The sequence below is a fragment of the Microtus pennsylvanicus genome, chromosome 17, assembly GCF_037038515.1.
Source record: "Microtus pennsylvanicus isolate mMicPen1 chromosome 17, mMicPen1.hap1, whole genome shotgun sequence".
NCBI lineage: Eukaryota > Metazoa > Chordata > Mammalia > Rodentia > Cricetidae > Microtus > Microtus pennsylvanicus.
This window is the reverse complement of record NC_134595.1, coordinates 9,044,824-9,064,425: the sequence shown is the minus strand read 5'-3', so window position 1 is coordinate 9,064,425 and position 19,602 is coordinate 9,044,824. Positions and strand designations below refer to the sequence as shown.

Here is a 19,602-nt window from a genome sequence, read left to right as displayed (position 1 = left end):
ATCTTGATTAACCCATTTCTATTAATGTGTGTAGCACCACGAGGTTGTGGTTTACCGGGAAGATTCTAACCTATGTCCATCTTGGGCTGGAGCTTCATGGCGTCTGCTTGACTCTGCTTCTTTCTCCCAGCATTCTGTTCTATCGACTCCACCTATCTAAGCTTCTGTCCTATCAAAGGCCAAGGCAGTCTCTTCATTTGACCAATGAAAGTAACACATAGACAGAAGACCCACCTACATCAGTTGAACAGGCATCCTTGTGGGGTGATTGAGCATTCTTTGATTATATGCCTAATAATGGTATAGCTGAGTCTTGAAGTTGATTGATTCCCAACTTTCTGAGAGACCACCATATTGATTTCCAAAGTCATTGCATAACTTTGCATTCCCACCAGCGATGGAAGAGTGTTCCCCTTACTCCACATCCTCTCCAACATAAGATGTCATTTGTGCTTTTAATCTTAGCCATTCTACAGATGTAAGATAAAACCTCAGAGCCATTTTTACTTGCATTACTCTTATGGCTAATGATATTGGAATATTTCTTTAAGTTTTTCTCTGTCATTTGAGATTCTTCTGTTGAAAGTTCTCTGGTGGGGTCTTTACTCCATTTTTTACTTATAATTTTTGATGTCTAGTTTCTTGAGTTATTTATATATTTTGGAGATCAGTCTTCTGTCAGATGTAGGGTTGTTGAAGATCTTTTGCCTCTCTATTGGCTACCATTATACCTTATTTAAAGTGTCATTTGCATTACAGAAGTCTTTCAGTTTCATGAAATCCCATTTATTAATTGTTGATCTCAGTGTCTGTGCTACTGATATTCTATTCATGAATTTGTCTTTTGTGTCAATGCATTCAAGGCGATTTCTCACTTTCTCTTCTATCAGGTTCAGGATAACTGGTTTTATGTTGAAGTTTTTGATCTACTTGACTTGAGTTTAGTGCAAGGTGATACATATGGGTATATTTGAATTTTTCTGTATGCCAACATACAGTTATGCCAGCATCATTTGTTGAAGGTTCTTCTTTTTTCCATGACAACCTGACCTTTTTATATATGCATGTATGTATGAAATTTTGTAGGATTTGTAGCATTTGTAGAGTCATAGGCTTGTATACTTACACATTAACAGAGATCATAAGCACAAGATCATATTGTTTGAAACAATTACTGTTGCCTGGGGAATTGTGTGTTAATGCCCATTTTTGTATTCCTAGACAACAAAATAGCACATTAGCAACATTTTATCTTTATTAGTTATACCATTCTATCTTGATCTATCTCTATGCAGATATATATATCTGTATCAGTATCTGTGTGTGTAGATCTAAATTAACTTACTTAATAGAAACGATGTTTTATGGCAGGAATGTTTTGAAAAGAATTTTCAACCGGATTCTAAACTAAAACTAGGTTACTATGTAAAATTCATTCACTACAGTGTTTGGAGAGAATATAAAAGAATTTCTAACTGAATCACAAGGTGCTAGGCTGGTATTAACCTGATATCTAAAATAATCAAGAACGAATTCCACACGTGGTAATGATGCAGAAGGGAGACATGGAGATCAAAAAGAGGTTGATGCTCACAGCCATTTCACAACAAATAGCTTCTCAGTTGTCAGACTTACAAGTGAGTTGTAACCCTAGTCCTCTCCCCAGTGACTGTATTTCTTTATTTTTTTTTATAGAGATGGGGCAGTTTCAGAAAGACTTCCTTACAGATGCTGGTTGTGGCTGGAGGCCACGCACAGGACTTACCACACTTATCACCCAGTGAGATTTGAGAAAGGCTGTACAACAAATTTTCTTTCTATGCCGTCACTAAGCATTTGCCTTGGAATATAATTATTTATTATTTTGTTTTACTTTGGTTTTAGAGACATTGTTTTTCTGTGTATATTCCTGGATGTCCTGGCACCCTCTATATAGACCCTACTGAGACTAAACTCAGAGATCTGTCTGCCTCTGCCTCCTGAGCGCTGGGATTAGAGGCATGAATTACAACAGGCAGTTATTATTTTCAAAGTTTCATGTTCAATTTGTCATTATGATGCCATATTTCCATACTAGAATTCATATATAAGCCTCTTCATAATACTTTACTAAATAAAATCAAATCAGTTATTTGAATTTATAATTTTATTTTTATCTCATTTTACATGCATTTTTGTAGAATGCAGTATAGTTAGATTATAAACACATATATTATATATTTTTAATAGACATATAAGTCTATCTATAGATGGGGAATTCTCTGTAGTTGGGGTTTACAATAAAAAAGGCTTAGAAGTCACTAGTATAAGGGGGTGGCTTTTCCCCAACTTTGGTAAAACTTTACATCAGTCTTCAAGTTCTATAATGTCAAAAATCATGAAACTTTAAAGTTTTTAACTATATGCAATTAGGACAACAAAACATAAAAAATAGGCTTTATTTACCCAAATATCTCTAATTTTTATAATAGGCATCATTCAACATAGCAAGAAAACATAAAGCCCTTTGTTTGTTCTAAACAACACTGAATAGCATCTTGGGCCTTAGAAGATAATAATTGTGGCCCCTCCTCTTTGGCCCATGAGAGTTAGTGAGGCTGGAAAGTGACAGTTTTCAGTTTCCTACAGAGTAAAGACAGCATGCAGAGATATGGAGCAAAACATATGTGTGAACTATTTTTGTTATCGGTCCATCGTGAAGCCTTGATGGACTTGAATCTTCAGTTCTTACAAAGCATCTTATTTTACAAATGCCCTGATTTTAATGTGGGTGGTGAGGCTCAAAACTGAGGTCCTCATGTGTGTACAGCAAGAATTCTTACCCACCATAATACCTCCTCCAACAGAGTGGAAGAGAGAACTTACTGAGAAACAATTCTATTTTTATACAGAACATCATAAAACACACAGTGATCAGAGTCACCTACTATTTCACCATAGAAATTAAGCTCACTATATTACAGAAGTCTTAATAGTCAGCAGTTTCACTCTACATTCTATATGTTTTAGGTAACTACTCATACACATACATATTATATATGTATATTATTATATAAATATATATACTTATACATACAAGTAAGAATTTTAGTATACTATACATTAGCATGGAATCTTATAGATTATAAACCATTTCCATTTTAAATGTCCCTTAAGATAAATTTCTTTCACCTTAGGGAGGACAATAATCATTTTTCTATAAACTAGAGAAGTCATTAAAGATGTTGTCAAACTTTTGTAGATGATATTTGGGTTTCAGCCTTTGTTTGAGTCTGAAGACTGCGCTGTCTCTTTAACACCACATTTCAGAGGACTCTCAATGGTGTGTTAGCTCAGAAATCAGTCATGTGGTGGAAATTACAGTTGATCTGCTTTCCTTCGTGGGTAAACAACTCCATGTTAACCATCAGTTATCACATCCATAAAATGGAAATTGTTATGCTTGCTTCCAGATGGTTGATTTCTTTTCAAAATGAAATTCTATACAGTATTAAAGTTGAAATGCTTAAATTGTTGAGGTATAGAATAAGGACCAAATAAATAGCTGTCTGACATATAATAATTAAAGGAAAAATGAATGGAAAGATATGGGAGATAAACTCTAGAGCTCTGTCTAACCTCGAGATTTTTACCTACATCTGGTATCTGGGTAGGGAATGAGAAACAGGACTGGAAGAAGTGGAGACTCTTTGCCCTTGACTTTCATACATATCCTTCTCTCCTTCCTATGAGTTACTTAAGGGATAAATTGCTTATCCATAATTAAATAACAGAGCAAATGTATTTTGGAGGTACTAGATACTTAAGTACTAAAATAACTGAGTTTTATAATAATGACATATAATTGCACACTTTTGTGAGACTTAGACCTCATGGAAGATTCTATAAGGATAAGAAGCCCCCAGAATTACCATAAAGGTGAATTACACAGAACCCAGAATTCTAGTCTCCCCTTAAATTTTCAGGAGTTCCTCCATGATCTAAGGTGGCTTTGCAGTGAGAGTCACTGTATCGTATAATATTCTTTGATGTTTTTAAGAATATTCTACTTAACTAGTGGGCCACAAGAAATATACGTTTCCATATTGCAAGAAATAGTCTCTAAATAATTTACAAATTTCATCTTTCTCTTTAGTTAAAATAAGTTTTAGTGAGAGCTTCTCATAGGTAATTAATTGTTTATGTCAAAAAATTTCTTACCTGTTTTGTAGATATATTTTTCATACTTACAAAGTATTAGGAAAGAAAGGACAACTATTCCAAAAACCTTCATCGCTATTAAGCAAACCCAGTAAGGGTGATATTTTATTGAGCCATCTTTCCTTTGACTTACTCTATGGCTGTCCCTCTTGGCTGCTGTGTTAGTCTGTCTTATGTAACTGATCAGTGAGAAGTCACAGGAAAGGCAGACAGCTCAGCTATGGGAGCCATTCGCATCTCACTCCAGGTTGTTCCCATTTCATCTCATCCAATATCTCTGAATGGAGACATGGGAAACAAAGACGTCACTCCATCGTACTGTCCTTGAGGGGAAGGCTGCAGGGTTTCCAAAAATGGGCACACGTTTTGTGCTGTGTTAAGTAGAGTCCATGAAATGAAAGGCCACAGAGACTGTATTGTCAACTTATTATAGACAAAGGATTATTTGTCCAGTGTTCAGGATTTTAGAAGATATTGTTGAATAGTTTTAAGTGTACCCTCAGTAGTGTTTCCTGGTGTTTGAGTTATAAACAAGAATGCTCTCTATTAGAACAGAAGACTTTTTTTTCTAAACAAAATCTTTTTAAAAATCTTAGCCATGCTAAAGGATTTTTATAAATATTAATGAAAGTAAATGATGCTTGTACAATCTTACTAAGCATTCTACTCTGATTTACCCCTGAGTCTGATTTTCTGAACAACTTGAATTCATGCTCCTTAAATCCTTTTTAAATGCTAGAGCATGCTGACCCTAGACACCTAACAAGAATATTTCTCGCATCACTGCGAAGGGTCAAACAGAACTTCGGCTGAGAAACTGAGAGATGCCTTCCATGTGGAGCGGCAACTCCAACTTGAAAGTACTTTTAAGCTTAGTTAAATCATGCCTACACTGCTTCACAGCACAGCTTAAGTAAATTGATTCAGTGGATTAATGTAGTCATGTCAGGGGAGACAAACTTATCTTCTATGTGAAGACCGAAGCTTATGGAAGTATTATTTAGTAAGCTTACGGGTAAGAATGACAACTTTCACTATTCCCAAGAACCAAATCCTGAGGGCCGAGTTGCCTAGGTGTGGATGTGAAGGAGACTCGGCTTTAAGAAATAAATAACAATGAATAAAGGAACAAAGCTATCTCTGTCCCTCCAAGATATATGAAGCATACTTATTGCATTTAAACTAAACACTGCACGTCCTTTTTTATCTCCAGTCACAGTGTCAGGCCAGTTCTCTCTGCTCTCCTATCATCAGGAGGGGTAGTAATTTCATTATACTCTTCCCTTTTGTCCTTCCAGGCCCGATGTCAGCTCATTAAGTCACTGCATATTGAGGGAGGAAAGAGGAAGAATGCATACATTAAAATATTACAGTTTGATTTCCCCAATCTTGCATATGTTTTGCTAGAGAATAGTCAGAATTGTTTTCGTTTGCAGATTTTATGATTAGATTTTTTTGAGGTGATAAACTTTGATACTAAGTTTTCCATCTTCTAAGTTGTTTTCCAAATGTCATTTCTTACCTAGGAACAAATTGGAAAATATAAGTATACTAAGCAATAGAAAGAAAAGGTATTTGTCTCCTAGATTGAAGTAGTAGACTATAAAATTGAAGAGAAAATTCATGTTCCAGCTGATGGACTAAACAGACATGATGTTTTTCCTCATTTGTCATTAAATTAATAATAATTTTAATAAAGGGAAGCTTTAACTGTGGAAGTTTCCACTTAGATTTTGTTTTTAAATAAAATAGTACATTATTAAAATTATGAACAGGTACTCAATACATTGATAAGATAACATATTATACCAAACAATATTTTATATTATTTATTGTTTCCATGAATACTTATAGTTATACTAAGAAAACTGGAAGGTTAACAAATTCTCCATACTTTCTTATGCTTAGACACGAGAAAATCATCCTTCAGTGACAATGTACTGAAACTTTTTTAAAATAGGGAAAAGGAGAAAACCAGAGTCTTAGTTTGTTTTATACATTCTTGAGGAAAATATTAGAAATACAGCTTATTAATTTTTTGAAAATATATCCATAACAGCATCAAATGGAATATTTAATGGTATTAGATAGTTAATATACTCAAAGGAAGTTATTCTGCTTTTTTCTCCCCATAAAATATAATTAAGAAAAAGTAACACCTCAGAATTAAGTTATGTTTCTGTCACAATGAAAATCTGAAAAATTCTGTAAATTGTAAAACTCAAATGACAAATCGTGAGAATAATAAACAAATTATACCTGTGCAGATGCATAGACATATAATTTGTCATAGTATAATTGTGTTTACAGTCTTTGTGGAAAAAAAATGTCATTTTAAAAGAAGGTGCCAATGTGGTAAATATCCAATTAGAGTCTAGGTAAACAAGTGGGAGCTAATGCGGAGAGGAGAAAGAGCTGAGCCAGCACTCCTGATCAATCAGGGCAACAGCAAACCTTTGTTAGGAGCCAACATCTTTAATTAAAACTCTTGTACTTTACTAATAACTTTGCGTGTCTATAAGCCTTCTTATTGATTTCAATTATTTTCTATTATCCATTTCTTGAATTTATAGTTTCTGAAGACATTGTAAAGTTAAGGGAAACATCACAATGCACTAATTACTTGTACACGTTCAGCATTTGAAGCACGGAGTCAATAATTTACTTGGAGAACATGGGAACAAATGGATATTAGTTGTCATGTTATCACGACATTCAGATATGTGATTTGAAGGAGGAATAATTTTCTATTTAAATATAGCAGATTCTTTTATCTGAACTATAGATGCAGTGTCATTGAGAAAACTTTGCTGTATGTCCTCCTAAGAAATAATACAATATATGAAATTGTACCTTTTCTCGGGACATTCTGGGATGAAGTGGGAGATGAGATTATGTCATGGAATCTGAAACATGCACTTCAGGGCATGAGGTTTGAGTTACTTTAGGTTTTGTATCTTCTGCTCTCTTAACTAGTGTGCTACTGTGGAAGCAAGGAAGAGTGTTTAAAGATCTTTCTTAACCAAAATTATTCTTGTAGCAAGAGAAAAAAAACTTGCCCTTAGTTTTATGTATTTATATATTTACTAAAACTACATATTACATGCATAATCTCACAACTGTAAAAATGGTACAGCAAATAAATCACACCCTTTGCTGTAAAGCGATGTCTTGTTCTTTTAAAACATTTCCAAACATACAATACAGCCCATAAAAAACAGTAACTGACACTGTGATCTGATGGATTTTGTGGTCCCTTTGACCCTAATTTGGAAAAGTAATCTCCAGTATTAATTAGTAGGATAAACTTCTGTACAGCAGTTAATATAAAAAGCAAACAGGTTGTTTTTTAGAATTTCCTCAGTTGACCTGTGTGCCATCAGCTGAGTCCTATTTTCTAACTGCAGTTCCAACTTGTTAGCAGACTGTCAAGTCGCTTCAGCAGGCCCTGACTGAAATTAAAATTCTATGAAGTGGGCTAGGTTAGAAAGTAGGCTACACATTGAAAGCATGCTGCATTATATCCTCAAGCCATATATTTGCAATGTGAGTCTTATGTCTTATGATCACTTAATCCTAAATCTAGTATTGCTATTGCTGAAATATAAATTTATATATTAGCCTTCATTATGTCTCCTATCCTTCTCTATAAAATTTGCAAGTTGAAATAACTTATTTGTAAGATGCCATAATATTACATATGTGTATATGTATTCACATTTGTGCGAATCTTCTATCTAAGCTAATCTGAAGAGAATTGGTGTAATACTTTAGTTTTCATTATAATCACTCACCATACTGTTAATTCATGTGGATTGATAATTCATTGGAATGAGCTGGTTTTTAGAAGAGAAAATAGAAACATATGAGATTATTTTAGCTACCTGTGTTACATTTGAAATAGTTTCTGGAACCATCTTCCTCACTATTCTAAGTCTGCTTGGTCCTCACCTTTGTGCATCTATTGTCTGTGGCTCTAAACTTAGTGCTCAAAAACCAATGGAGATGTATAGGAGTTTAGAAAGGAATTTAAAGACCTACTTTGACTGATAATTCACTTTGTGACCTAGGAGAACTTAGTTAAATAATTTTAAATGTTAAGGTTTTCATCTATAACACTGGGATAATTAACTTGCTATATTAAATACATAGGTTATATCATTACAGGTTTTTATAATTCTTTAAAACAATTTAAATGATACCCAAGGGCCCACTGTAATAATCATAATAATGTCACTGAGACCACAAGTCCCTTTCTTGCATTTTTATAGAAAGTGATTAATAGTAAACAGTGTGTTGTTTATGTGTGCCTATTTGCAGATACATTTATATACAAAAGTACAAGTAAATGCTGAGATAGTGTTTATCTTGATTTACATGAATTGCCGTATTATTTCTAATTTTCTGTCATTCAGTATTTTTTACTTATAATTTATGTTTTGCATCTTCTTTAAGCACAAAAAGGTCCACCTTTCTCTTTTCTAGTGCTTCAATAGTTCTGTGAGTCACATTTGTACTACACTTTATTTAGCAGTTCTGTCTTGAAGGATGTTGAATTCCACCCAGTGACTATTATAATCCATGAGCAGTTCAAAATATGTAATTACCCACAAATGCACATCATCCTATAAGTCATATTTCTCTAGACAGAACTGCCTAGTCACATACCTTTAAACACATACGTTTAATGGATGTAACCAAATTGCTCTTCAGAAGTCATGTATCAATGTAGGAACTCACCAATAGTTTCTTAATTACATTATTCATTATTTCACGCTTACCAACAACAATCCTCTAGAGATGTGTGGCTGTTTTTGTTGCATTTGTCCATAAACACATACATTGATCTGATTCACCTTTTTCATCAACAAGTGGTAAATTGTGCTTAGTTTCTTCATTCCATACCTGATGTGAAACTTCTGCCTTTCACTCTGAAAGACTCTTTGATAATTTGTATCACAGTTTAAGAAGGAACTCAGATATGTATCAAATGGGAGAAAAGTCATCTTCATGCTCTTTTGATATTTTGATAACTCGTAGAATAAGAAAAGGTTATAGGGTGTGCTATTTTTGCTTGTTTTTACATAAAGTTAGGATAAATACGTTTGTGATGTATCATAAATGACGATGATATCAGAATATTAGAGTGTAACTTGAGCTAGCAAGGAACTCCAGATGCTGCTGCCTCTGCCTTTTGAGTTCTGTACTTAATGGGCGCAGCACCATGCCTGGCACCATGTCATGCTTTGTGACAAATTCATGAAGATGCAACCTTCAATCTAAAATGAAATGATATCTTTAACAAATGTGCTGGCAACCGAGATGGCCTTGCTGGTAAACTGCACGCATTGTAAAAATAAGAACTTGAATTTGAGCCCCCAGAAACTCCATGAAGACCGAAGTACTCCAGCACGTCCCTAACATTCTAATGCTGGGTATGTAGAGACAGCATGGTCTGGAAAGGGGTCTGGACTTCTCAGCTTTCTGGTCTAGTTAAACTGTTGATCTCTGGTCTTCCTGCACATGATAGTAACCTGGTACCTGCACACAGACACACATGTACCTACACATGCACCCACATACCCACACACATAGACATATGAGCTCGTACACACATGCCACAGATACAGGAATGCATACAAACACACAATAATACATTATCATGTTTTATGCAATTGCACATTCTTTCTTTATGTCCTAAAATCTCTGTCTTCAGCTCTGTAAGAGGCACATAGAATAATTTATACTGGTTGCTAGGAATTTTTTATAGTTATTAAAATATAATGATATTTTTCTTTGTTTCCCAACTCATGAACTTTGTTCATGTTAATAGTCTCTTAATGAAGGAGACTTTCTCTTGTGGCTAAGATGGAAGATTAAGATTAACTTTAAATTCTTTCAATGAACAATTTAGAATGTCTTTATAAAATAGACTAAATAGACTTCATTAAACAAATGAATAAATTAGGTGATGATGAAGAATAGACTTGACAAGACCCCTTTCCTCTGTGGCACAGCTGACAATATTATCATACCACAGCTCATGGGTCACCAGAGATTAAATTGAGAAAAGGGTCAAATGTGATTAGTACCTGCAGAAATCTGGGCATGCTTTTATTAATTGACTCAGAATGCCAATTTTAGCAAAAAAAAAAAAAACTGTGCAGCAATAGACCATGTTTTCAGTTTTTTAGGTGAACTCTAGCAGTTATTGCATATCGGATTAAACTGTTCTGTTACCTATATGTGTGCGTACTTCATGACATAGCTAGTTTGCTCATTTACCATACATGCAGTATTTACACTCTTACCAGGTCATATTAGATTGGATGGCCAATCACTCCCATTGGGAAAAGCCTGGATGACTTTTCATAATTCTATTTTGAGACACATAGTTGTTTGATTGTATTTTTAAGCCACCTTATAGAGCTTTCAATAGGTTAATATTCATTTTGTTATAATTGTAAAATACTTAAAGTAGACAATTCTATCTGTGTCCAAGTCAGAACACAGGCTCATCATTATTTCTTCCTCTGTTGGAAACAATTTAGGCTTCATTTGTTTATTGTGCATAAAAGAGCATTTTGGATTAAGACTTACTTCCATATGTACCTTCCATCCTAGTGAATTATTTTCCCCTCATGAAACTTATCTTTGGAACAGAAATTTCAAGTATTGACTTATGCAATCTTTTTAAAATGTCAGACTCATAATTTTCTTTAAAAAAAAAATTCCTGGCAACCCACACAGTAATGCTTCAGAATATGGGTGCTTGGGGGAGGGAAGGGCCTGTTTCTTAATTTTGCATTTTTGTAACTATTCTAAAAGTTTGCCTAATGATAGATACTCAGATGGATCCAGCCAATGTTATTGGAAAAACAAACTTCAGTATAGACCTGAGTTTCTTTCCCAGAACCTCGCTTTCCAAGCATTGCAGTATGAACAATGAGTATGGCATTGCTGGCTAATCTGGGAACATTATTAGTTTAATTTTAAAAATGATTTGATAATGGTATTTTAAATGAAAGCACAACTCAGAGTGTTCATTTTGGAGCACAATGTTAACTTTCATAGTAGTACATGGTGAGTCTTACAACAAGAGGTAAGGTCTAGAAACATTCTGTCAGGCCACTAGACAGACCCTCCTTACATATTGTCTAAATCCCCACCCAGGAACTCATTCCATTTTATAATAGCTGATAAATTTTCCCAATAAATTCTTCCTCACATTCAACCAAGATCTACTCTGTTTAATCCACTTTTTTTTTTTTGGTGCAAATTTCAAAGCACATAACTGAAAGCATTGACGTGTCCATTGATTTCCAATCTGTTTAATGAGCATAAGGTAGCTGGGGGGTTCTTTTTAAATTCATTGAATTTTATTTTATGCATATGGATATTTTTCCTGCATGTATATATGCAAACCACAGGCAGGCTCTACCCTCAGAAGTTCACCCGAAACTGAAGTTAGTGACGGTTATAAGACACCATGTGGGTGCTGGGAACTGAACCAGGGCACTCTGAAGAACAGTCGATGCTCCAATCCCTGAGTCAATTCTCCAGCAACTGGACATGAGATATTTTGTAGGCATGATTTGTTGAAAAATTGTTATTAAAAATAAAAAATCTACAAGAATCATAGAGATATGAGTCATCACGTGTTAACTGAAGTTATAGGAAATTTGATATGAGAAAAGAGAACAACCCTCTGGTGGAATTCCCCTCTTTGTTGAAAATTTGGTCTCCAGCATGAGCAAGGAATGATTCTATATCCAGTCTAGGGCATTTTTCTTCTCAGATTTTCCTATAGGCTTTCTCCTAGACTTTTGTTTGTTTAATTTCCTATTTAGTGATACAGACCTTAACAGTGCAAATAGGAAATTACTGTGAAAGGACATAGGGATTAAGGTTCTATAAAAGAATAATTAAAATGCCAATCAAGCAAATCTTGTAAATGACTTAGAGGATTTCCCATTTTAACTAGATAGAATGATGTCTCTCAATTTTAGACACCACAATGAAAGAACATATTGAACCTATTTAACCTCTTAAGATTTTTAGAGCATTGCCAGTCACTATTATCATATAGGAATTAGATGATTCATTGACATTATTTTAAATGCTATATATCCTAATATTAAAAATGAGGTTTACGCACCAATAGATAGTAGCAGTGGTTGCGATTTTGTGAAAAAATGAACATTGAGCCACACTGAGAGTAACTGAGTTAGTTTTCCTTGGCATAATGATTGCTATGTTGAATATGAAATTCCTGTTAAATTGTGTATACCCAGTTCATGGAGACTAGGGAGAGAAAGTAAAGTCAATCAGAAAGCACTGAAGAAAGGAAAGATAAAAAGATAGAAGGAAGGAAGAAGGGGAACAGGAGGAGAGGGAAAGGACACATGAAATATAGGGAGTAAATCTTCAAAAATAATTTCTAAATTAAACCTTAATTATCTCTTATGTTAAATAATTTTTTTTCTCTTGTCATTGTACTTATTATTTGTTTTTTGCTGTACAGATAAAGAAAAACAGTAAATATTTGAACTGTAAACTGCCTATCTTTGAAATAAAGTAAATTTATTTTAAGGCAACAATTTGGTCATAATATTGGTTATTAATGTATTTAGAATAGTAATTCTTAATTAAGATATATACTTCCCTGATCCCATATCCACCCTTCCTCCATCCCAACAGTCCCATTCCCCCAAGCTCTCCCCATCCCCCCTTTTCACTTTTTTCTCCCCATTTCCCCTTACCCCCACTGCACCCCCACCCCCAAGTTTCCGATTTTTGCCTGGCAATTTTGTCTCCTTCCAATATCCAGGAGGATAACTATATGTTTTTCTTTGGGTTCACCTTCTTATTTAGCTTCTCTAGGATCACGGATTATAGGCTCAATGTCCTTTATTTATGGCTAGAATTCACTTATGAGTGAGTACATACCATATTCATCTTTTTGGGTCTGGGTTACCTCACTCAGGAGAGTGTTTTTTATTTCCATCCATTTGCATGCAAAATTCAAGATGTCATTTTTTTTCTGCTGAGTAATACTCTAATGCGTACATATTCCATACTTTCTTTATCCATTCTTCCATTGAGGGGCATCTAAGTTGTTTCCAGGTTTTGGCTGTTACAAGTAATGCTGCTATTAAGGGAGCCATTTTAGGGTTGGCAAGAGACTTGACTCTAGAGGTGTACCTAGGTGTCCATGGAGATGTCCCCAGCTAGATCCTTGGGCAGCTGAGGAGAGGGAGCCTGAAATGGCCCTATCCTATAGCCATACTGATGAATATCTTGCATATCACCATAGAACCATCATCTGGCGATGGATGAAGCTAGAGACAGAAATTCACATTGGAGTACTGGACTGAGCTCCCAATGTCCAAATGAGGAACAGAAGGAAGAAGAACATGAGCAAGGAAGTCAGGACCACGAGGGGTGTGCCCACTTACTGAGACAGTGGGGCTGATCTAATGGGAGCTCACCAAGGCCAGCTGGACTGGGACTGATGGAGCATATGATCAAACCAGACTCTCTGAATGTGTCAGACAAGGAGGGCTGACTGAGAAGCCAAGGACAATGGCACAGGGTTTTGATCCTACTGCACGTACTGGCTTTGTGGGAGCCTAGTCTGTTTGGATGCTCACCTTCCTAGACCTGGATGGAAGGGGGAGGACCTTGGACTTCCCACAGGGCAGGGAACCCTGACTGCTCTTTGAACTGGAAAGGGAGAGGGATGGGGATGGGGGAGGGAGAGGGAAATGGGAGGAGGAAAGGAGGCGGAAATTTTTAAGTAAAAATAAAAATAAAAAAGAATAGTAATTCAATTTTTATTTTTTATTAGGAAGATACTGATAAAAATAAATCTCTTACAGATATTCTAATTCTGGAGTTGATTTTTCTCTTAACAGTTTCCCTCCCCATCAACATTTTATTATTTAAATTTGCATATCAGATTGCTGTGGAATGTGTTCTTGAATGAATCCCCACCCCCAGTTTCGAGTTACTATGCTCCACCCACTGAGACAGTGGAGCTGATCTACTGGGAGCTCACCAAGGCCAGCTGGACTGTTACCAAAAAAAGCATGGGATAAAACTGGACTCTCTGAACATGACGAACAATGAGGGCTGATGAGACGCCAAGGACAATGGCACGCGGTTTTGATCCAACGCAATGTGCTGGCTTGGTGGGAGCCTAGCCAGTTTGGATGTTCACCTTCCTAGATATGGACGGAGGGGGGAGGACCTAGGACTTACCACAGGGCAGGGAACCCTGACTGCTCTTTGGACTGGAGAGGGAGGGGGAGAAAAGTGGGGGGAAGGGGAGAGGGGTGGGAGGAGGGCGAGAAGAATGGGAGGAGGGGGAGGGAAATGGGAGGCTGGGAGGAGGTGGAAATTTGTTTTTTTTTTCTTTCTTTTCTTTATTCTCCTTTTATCAATAAAAAAAATTTAAAAAATAAAAAAAAAGTAATTTAACTTCCAGGATTTACCTTTTAATTGCATTTAATGGCATGCCAACACTACAAAAATTAGTTAAATCTCTTCCCAAGTACTTTAGAGGGCCCACTGAAGCAACTCAAAGAGTATACTAAGTATAGAAGGGAAATCTAATAAAATATATGAAGATAGGTGAAATAAATGAAAGTAAAGCAAGTGTAAGTTAATGTACCTGTGAGGCTAAGATACTGATTAAAGTTATTGAATATTTTGTGTTTTCCATTATTAGAATGGTGTGTAAAGTTTTCCAAGTTATCAATATTAAGTAAATAATGCTTATTAATCAACAAATATCATTAAATAAACATATTCTATACTGATCTTCATTGCATCCTGTATCAGCTTTGACATGCCCAAGGGAATGTTTTGTCCCTGAAAACAAGCCCACAAAACAGTGGGAAAAATGATATCTTCCAGATCACTGTTTAGAAATAATACTTAAGTTTCATGGCTACTAAATTTTCATTGGTAAGTAAGGAACGTGAAACTCTTAATAATGAAAAGTGTTATTTTTCATCTAGAAGGCTACATAAAAATCAGATTAGTCTTTTCTAAAATAGAAATTTATTCTTCTTTCTCTTTATTATTTTTGGAATGAAAAAAAAATTAACCTTTATTCTGCTTGGGGTAAACCAACGTTGGTAGCTACAGATAAATCATTAAAGTACCTTTGATTTCTAATAGACTGCCGCTCATCATCTGAAGCCCATCTTTAAGGTTTCACAGCTCACTGCATTATTCTTGGTTGCGATCATGCTCCTATGCAATCAGGTGCCAACTGCTGAGGTTTGGAAATGTCCGGTTCCATTTTCAATCTACATGTACTGAAGCATTTTTCTCTTCTGCCCATGTGCTTTGAGTCCAGTGCTTTGTCCCCTGATGGCTCTTTCCATCTTCCTTTGGACATTACATATATGGACTCTAGATCTCCACGCAGGTGTCTTGGTTTATACTGGAGTTTGTTGATAGCTTTACTCATCACCAGGGTCCACAAATTAAGCCGTTGCAGAGAGGTTGAGCGGTTTTGATATAATGGAAAACTTTACATTGTCTCCAGTAAGGAATGAGGCTGTCATTCAGACCCATCACACACTTGGACATCTTGGTTCCTAATCATGAGCCAACATTTAGGGATGTGCTCAGTGTCCGCTTGTACCCTGGGGAGCACCTGGGAAAACAATTGTCTTCTGAGCAACGCTGTCGAGATATCTCCTATAGTGGCTACCTAATGGCATCCTTGGTGCACAATCTTCTAGAAAGATAAACAAGATTTCAGTGATTGCACTGCACGCCTTTGTGGAGTTTGTTTTCTTGTGCGGTGCACAAGTGACATGGGTTCCAAATTCTATGCCCTATTCAGCTCTGCTTTTGCTAAGAACAAACACTCTGCTTTTCTTTCGGTCATAGCTTCTCCCGCATTCAAGCCTTACTTCTGTTTCTGGTGAGTCCTTGGCCTCATCTTGAAGTCTTTGGTTCTCCTTCGGGAATCCCTCATTTCACAGTTGTGTCTGTTCCTGAAGTCTGTGCTCAGTAGTCCTCTGTTGCTCCTCCTCCGCTGGGCCTGTTCCTTCTTCACCCTCTTTCTCAGTGAACGATTTCACAGGCTTCTGGTACTTCTTATCTTTCTCTTTCATCAACTGTCGGTGCTTCCTTTTGCATTCCCTCCAATATTTTTGATGTAGCATGTGCAGCGTCAGCTTTCAGGTGTTCCCCATCAATCTCCCTTACCTGGTCTGTTGCAGAATTGCATCAACCTCTGCCCAGGACCATCTTCAACTAGTAGACCACCAGGGTGGAGGCATGGGGATTAGAAAAGTTAGTAAAGAGCACAAAGATACGAGTGAAAACTATAAAACACAAACAGAATAATACAAGGAGGGAGTTCCGGTGACTTTTAAAATCTGCCTGGGTTTAATTTTCCATATACTTTTATATGCCAATACCAGAGGGGAAAGAAGACTGCTTTAACATTATACAAAGGACAACTAGAATGGTTATTTGCATCAATACTTTGAGACATCAGGTCATTAAAATTCTGTGGTTGAGTGAGCCCCCACCCCTAGACCAAGTATCCCGAAGGCAGCCACTCCCTAGTCCACACCCTCTATTTCAAAAGAAGGAACCGAAAATATGCTTGAATTTCCTGACCTTTGGTCAGGGTGGAGTGGGTCTACCTGTATGGGTAAGAAGTTAAGTTGTTAGTGTCAAAAAGCCCTTACGTTAGGGTGTATAGCCACCTTCATTGTTAATAACAGAGAGCAAACTGAAACTCTCTGACTTTCAGACTAGGTAGAAATAGACTCACAATCCTCCATAGATGGCAAAGTTTTTGCAGAGTTCATAGGCCTGAACCCCTTCCTGGGTTGTTATAGTACTTTTTCTTCAACTCCTGTATCTCCTGCATAAGAAAGAAAACCAAGAAACCACCTGAGGATGCCTGTAGTTTATTTTTTTTTTTTGCCTTGTTTCTAAATTGACCCCTAGTTCCATTTGGAACACTTGGTCAATAACTTTGAAGGCATTTTCAATGAAGATCTTGATGATACTTTTCCCATGAATCATGTGCAGGTCCAGCAGTTCCTGGAGGGTTTTCTATGCACAGACGCAGAATTTTTCTTTTTCTTTTTTTTCCCCACTCTACTTGTTTTATTGGTTGTATAAGAAAGCTACTGGGAAAATAAAAAAATAAAAAACAAATTAACAAACAAACAAAAAAAAGAAAGCTACTGGGGTCAACAAAGGGAACATTAAAGCTTCAACTGGATCAGTGTCGTGGGGAAAGTGAGAGACGTCACTCTACCATCCATGGAGTAACTTCCAGAGGAAAAACAGGGGACTAGGAAAGTGCTCAGAATCAGCAGACTGGCTCAGTTTACCTAAACAAGGCTCATTTCTTTCTGGGAAAATGTATTCTCAGGGCATTTCACAATTTTGATCAGCTTCAGAAAAAGTATTACTTTGTTTCTAAAAGAGGACATCTTTCTTTTTTTTTCTTTTATTATTATTATTATTGAAAAAAATTCTGCCTCCTCCCCGCCTCCCATTTCCTTCTCCCTCCCCCCACTCGGATTTGTGTTTGGATAAAAAATTAGAAGGATGTTTCTTTACCTTTCCCAGAAATGGAACAGAATATAAAACCTATAAATGTCTTGGAAAATCTGAGATATTTGGCCATAATATAAAAGCTATTGTGACTTTGAAATTTTTGAACTTTATTCATTACAGAAAACAGAATGTGTTTGAGTTCATAGAATAATCGTTGTGAAATTTACAAATTTTAGCACATTATTTTCATGCATAATTACTGTTCACATTGAGAGTAAGGACCTTGATATAACTATTTAATAATATTTAAATAAATTCTGATTAGTAATGTTATCATTTAAATGTTTTGTATATTGATTCTTTCACTTGTCAGGAAAGGACAACATAAATAAAGAAAAATTGAAACATTTTGCATATTACCATGAATCAAGACAGTTATAAATAAAAATTAACCTTTGTATATAAGTTCTAGAATTACATACAGTGTTGCTCACAGGACATGTTTGCTCTGGGCTTTGAGCTGATGATTTCCAGCTGAGCAACGCTTGTTACCTAGAAACAAAGTAATGGAATGTTCTTTGGTGGCTTATTTGGAATGAAGTGTTTTGTTTATTTAACATATGTCTGCTATTTTAGTTACTTTCAATCTAATGAAAGAGCTTTATTCTGTGAATGCCAAGCGTATATTTGGATACATACTTTATAAAACTATTTATGAAAAGATAAAACTATTATGTAGTTTGAATTACTGATTGGTACATATAAGAGAATGGAGAACTTAGTTAATCATTAGAAGGAATAATATAAGCATAGTATATGCTAATAACAAGTTAGAAGTTACAACAAATTTAGGGACATATATTTATGACATGTATTATATATACTTATGTATTATATAATTTTGCAAGAATATAAATATAATGACAGTTCTAAAAATTGAAATTCATTACAAACAGAAATGTAACAGATGAAGGGAAAGTATGTTAGATGGTGTTAGATGACAAAATATGGAAGGAAAAAATGTAAAAAAAGAATGAAAGAGAGAAAGACAACTGAGAAGGACAAGGAAGCGGAGAAAGAAGAGGGGACTATATAAATTATAAATGCTCGTCCAATAGCTCACTCTTATTATTAACTATCTCTTAGAACTTAACCTATTTCTCTGAATCTATGTGCTGCCACAAGGCTCGTGGCTTTTATCACTATATCATTTTGTGTATCCTATTCATTCTCCCTCTGGCTGGTGATTCTTCTGACTCCACCCTTCCTCATCCCACCATTCTCAGTTTGGCTTTCCCACCTAACTTTATCCTGCTTTATTGGCCAGTCAGCTTGTTTATTAAACCAATCATAGTGACATACATATAGTCACACAATTTACAGAAGGATGATTCCACAGAGATCATTCTAGACCTATTGTTGAAATAATAACACATCAGATATAGTGTAGTTGAGTTTGTGATAGGCCTAAATTTCAGAAACCTGGAAAGCTAAGTGAAGGAGTGTCTCTTTTGTACATAAGAGAAAGATAGGCAGTGGTGAATGACTCCAGAGGAGGTAGAAACTTCATAGATTAATGGAGGATTCTTATTTTCTGCTAAGGATTTAAGCCATTGGTACAGGGATAACAAATATTTTATACTGTGAATCAACACTGAATCAACCAATGACTTCTATTTTTAATCTCTTCTGAGCAACATAGAGGATTAATTGGAAGGAAAAATAAGAAGCTCTTTAGAAGAGCTTTAACTTTATAGATGCAAAACTTTATAGATGTGTATAAACTAGTATAGAGACAGGGATGTAGTAAAATATAATGAAAAAGAATTGATAATGTTTGCTGATTTTCTCTGA

The 19,602-nt window shown here is 35.6% G+C and overlaps 1 protein-coding gene across 3 annotated transcripts in view; it reads left to right on the top strand.

The window, feature by feature from the left end:
• Erbb4 (erb-b2 receptor tyrosine kinase 4) overlaps positions 1 to 19,602 on the top strand; it is a 1,055,862-nt gene that overhangs the window by 703,277 nt on the left and 332,983 nt on the right. The window lies entirely within an intron of this gene.